Source organism: Rhipicephalus microplus, unplaced genomic scaffold (genome assembly GCF_043290135.1).
Source record: "Rhipicephalus microplus isolate Deutch F79 unplaced genomic scaffold, USDA_Rmic scaffold_387, whole genome shotgun sequence".
Taxonomy (NCBI): Eukaryota; Metazoa; Arthropoda; class Arachnida; order Ixodida; family Ixodidae; genus Rhipicephalus; species Rhipicephalus microplus.
In genome coordinates this window covers 3,538-7,500 of record NW_027464951.1, presented here as the reverse complement: position 1 = coordinate 7,500, position 3,963 = coordinate 3,538, and the positions used below count along the sequence as shown (strand labels likewise).

Below are 3,963 nucleotides of genomic sequence, written 5' to 3'. Positions count from 1 at the left end.
CATTTGGATAAGAGTGCACGCAGATGCGGGCCTCGACGGCTACACATTTCCTCGGGCGGCCGCCTCCCGGCCTCCGTGGAGCGCGGGATGCACGGTCCCATCGACAAGCCTCTCCCGTTTTTACCGTGGCGTCGCGGTTCACCACGGCGGGCGGGTCGGTCTCCTCCGCATAAAAAGGGGGACCCCCGCTTTTTGTTCCACGAAATCGCACAAGCTTTTTTCGCATCCACGGTTTGCCACCGCACACCAAAATGCCGATCCGGCTGCCTACTTTAGCCAACAGGTGGAGCCAGGCGCGCCGTACTTGCGCGGCACTTCCCACGTCCACCGAAGTCGGTGCCAAGGACCACTTTCGGCGCCGGAGCCGCGTACGAGCCTACTCGAGGCGGAAGAACGAAGCCAGCAAGGGCCTGGCCGCAAGTGCGTTCAATTGTCGGGACGTCCAAGTCCCTCGTTCTTCCGTGCTTCCTCTTTCGGCAAGTCGTTGCGGCACCTTCCCAAAGCGCGCAGACCCGCTAATCGCGACGAGCGCGACGTGGCCGTGCCGCCTTTCCCTCGGCAGCAAGCAAAACGCCTGGCAACGTCGACGCTCCCCTAACCGCGATCTCGCACCGTGTTTCGTGTGGCGAATTCAAAAGCCGGCCGGCGCTGCTGCAACCATTACGGTCGGTACGCATACGCCGCGGAGGGCGGGACGGTCATCGGAGCGTGCGGTTCCTCCATCGAGTACTGCGCACCTCGGCCGTCGCATCGCCGTGCCATGACCGGCCGCGCGTCAACGCGAACCGGTGCCAGCGAGATCCCTCGCCTGCAAGAACCGACCGGCAGCCTCCGTCACCCGAGGACGCGGAGGCGCTTGCCGCGGACGGCGGGACGGTATGCACTGGTGCACAGCGGACCCGTCACATCGCCAGTTCCTTGACCGACCGCCGACGCTTGTGCCGTTCCTCTCGTACTTGGCAGTCGCCGCGCGATTGTCGGGTCTCGTTCTTGCACGCTCGAACGGTCGGGAGGGCACTCGGCTGGCGTTTCGGGAACGCGCAGCCTCGCCTTCTACCGACGTAACCACGACTCGCCGTTCGCGCTCCGCCGCTCCTGTTTACAGTACTAGGCGGTCCCGCAGCGGTCGGGTCGCGCATTTCGAGCGCTTCGAGCCACGGTGCAGTGGCGGGTCGAAAGCCGACCTATGAGTGCGTTGCGCCGTTTGTACCCGCGTCCGCCACCTGGCCGACCGTCCAAGGTCGCGGTGTTGGCGTCCGCTGGGCGCAACAATTTGTCACGGGGTGCCGCTCCACATTCAGGCAGCCCCGTGGGGAAAAGCCGACCCCGCGTCCAAACGGGAGTCAGCGGCAGAAAGTGTCGGGCGCAGACGCAGCTGAGGCGCTCACCCTTCACAATCCGTTAATGATCCTTCCGCAGGTTCACCTACGGAAACCTTGTTACGACTTTTACTTCCTCTAAATGATCAAGTTTGGTCATCTTTCCAACAGACCGGCGCAACCGAAAGGCCGCGCCGGACATCGGTCCGAAGACCTCACTAAATCATTCAATCGGTAGTAGCGACGGGCGGTGTGTACAAAGGGCAGGGACGTAATCAACGCGAGCTTATGACTCGCGCTTACTGGGAATTCCTCGTTCAAGGGGAACAATTGCAAGCCCCTATCCCAATCACGAAAGAAGTTCCACGGGTTACCCAGTCTTTTCAGACAGGGATAAAGACACGCTGCTTCCTTCAGTGTAGCGCGCGTGCGGCCCCGGACATCTAAGGGCATCACAGACCTGTTATTGCTCTGTTTCGTGCGGCTAGGAGCCGCTTGTCCCTCTAAGAAGGTTGTAAGGTGCTGGGAACCCCGCACCTATTTAATAGGCTAGAGTCTCGTTCGTTATCGGAATTAACCAGACAAATCGCTCCACCAACTAAGAACGGCCATGCACCACCATCCACCGAATCAAGAAAGAGCTCTCAATCTGTCAATCCTCCCAGTGTCCGGGCCGGGTAAGTTTTCCCGTGTTGAGTCAAATTAAGCCGCAGGCTCCACTCCTGGTGGTGCCCTTCCGTCAATTCCTTTAAGTTTCAGCTTTGCAACCATACTTCCCCCGGAACCCAAATACTTTGGTTTCCCGGAAGCTGCCCGCCGAGTCATTTGAGTAACTCAGGCGGATCGCTGGTTGGCATCGTTTATGGTCAGAACTAGGGCGGTATCTGATCGCCTTCGAACCTCTGACTTTCGTTCTTGATCAATGAAAACATTCTTGGCAAATGCTTTCGCAGTAGTTCGTCTTGCGACGGTCCAAGAATTTCACCTCTAGCGCCGCAATACGAATGCCCCCGTCCGTCCCTCTTAATCATTACCTCGTATTCCAAAAACCAACAGAACAGAAACGAGGTCTTGTTCTATTATTCCATGCAAGTTTATTCAGGCGACTCGCCTGCGTTGAGCACTCTAATTTTTTCAAAGTAAAAGCACCGGCCATCTCGAGGCACACAATGAAGTGCACCAAGAAAGAACCGGCATGATGTTCAGTCCGAGCCGTCGCATCGGGTAGATGCACTACTCGTCTGGAACTGAGATCCAACTACGAGCTTTTTAACCGCAGCAGCTTTAGTATACGCTATTGGAGCTGGAATTACCGCGGCTGCTGGCACCAGACTTGCCCTCCAATTGATCCTCGTTAAAGGATTTAGAGTGTACTCATTTCAATTACGGGGCCTCAAAAGAGTCCCGTATTGTTATTTTTCGTCACTACCTCCCCGTGCCGGGAGTGGGTAATTTGCGCGCCTGCTGCCTTCCTTGGATGTGGTAGCCGTTTCTCAGGCTCCCTCTCCGGAATCGAACCCTGATTCTCCGTTACCCGTAACAACCATGGTAAGCAAGTAACCTACCATCGAAAGTTGATAAGGCAGACACTTGAAAGAAACGTCGCCGGCTCGTGGCCATGCGATCAGCACAAAGTTATCCAGAGTCACCACACAATACGGGCCGAAACCCGATCGATCTTGGTCTAATAAAAGCACCCGTTACCCAAAGGGCTCCAGGCTCACTGCATGTATTAGCTCTAGAATTGCCACAGTTATCCAAGTAGGAAGAAACGATCTAAGGAACCATAACTGATTTAATGAGCCATTCGCGGTTTCGCCTTATTTCGGCATGTACTTAGACATGCATGGCTTAATCTTTGAGACAAGCATATGATTACTGGCAGGATCAACCAGGTAATCGTTCGACTGCGCGTCCGTCCTCGCCCTCGGCGGGCCGGACGCAGTCTGTGTGCGGCGGAGGCCACCTTCAGGCGCCCCAACACGCTTATTTTGCACTCCGAGATGACGGCGTTCGAGCTCGCTACGGCACAACCTTCCCGAAAGACGAGTGGGAGCCGTGCGGCAAGAAGCACGTTCATGCTCGCTCTTTTTCGTTGCATCGACTCGGTCGCGCCGTGCGGGTTGCCCAAGCCCGCTGCACTGTCGGTGGACCGGCCGGAACTAGCAACGGAGCCGAGACTGCAAAGCCGCCAGACGACGGGTCACGCCCGCGTCTTCGGCGCTTTCGCATCTGAATCGCCCGAGGACGACACGGAACACACCTCGATATCGTGGTAAAACGGCACCGTCCGACAACCAGCCCCTAACGCATCAAGCGGATGAGGCTGCAGACGACTGCCGTGGATTCCCCTGGAGCAGACCCGAGGACACGCTTGACGAGGCCGAAGCCCGCCGCATATCAGACACCCGGTCGCTTTCGCGTACGCCGCTCACGAGAACCCCCACATAATAGCAGCGATAAGTACCCAGACCTCCTTGGGCCCTAATACGAGCGTACTCGAGAAAATTTCACCGCGGGTGTGCCCCGAAACGTGTGGCATGTTGAGCGTGCCACAAGTCTACGTCGCTCTCAAACCCGCCGAGGTCGTAGAATTTGCGACCCTACTCACGAAATTCCCACCGAGGATACGGCCGCAAACGTA

At 57.4% G+C, this 3,963-nt stretch overlaps 1 non-coding gene across 1 annotated transcript; it reads right to left on the bottom strand.

Moving 5' to 3' along the window:
* Positions 1–1,402: 1,402 nt before the first annotated feature.
* Positions 1,403–3,217, bottom strand: LOC142794200 (small subunit ribosomal RNA). The gene has a single exon (XR_012892149.1). It is a non-coding gene; the product is annotated as a small subunit ribosomal RNA (ribosomal RNA).
* Positions 3,218–3,963: the final 746 nt, after the last annotated feature.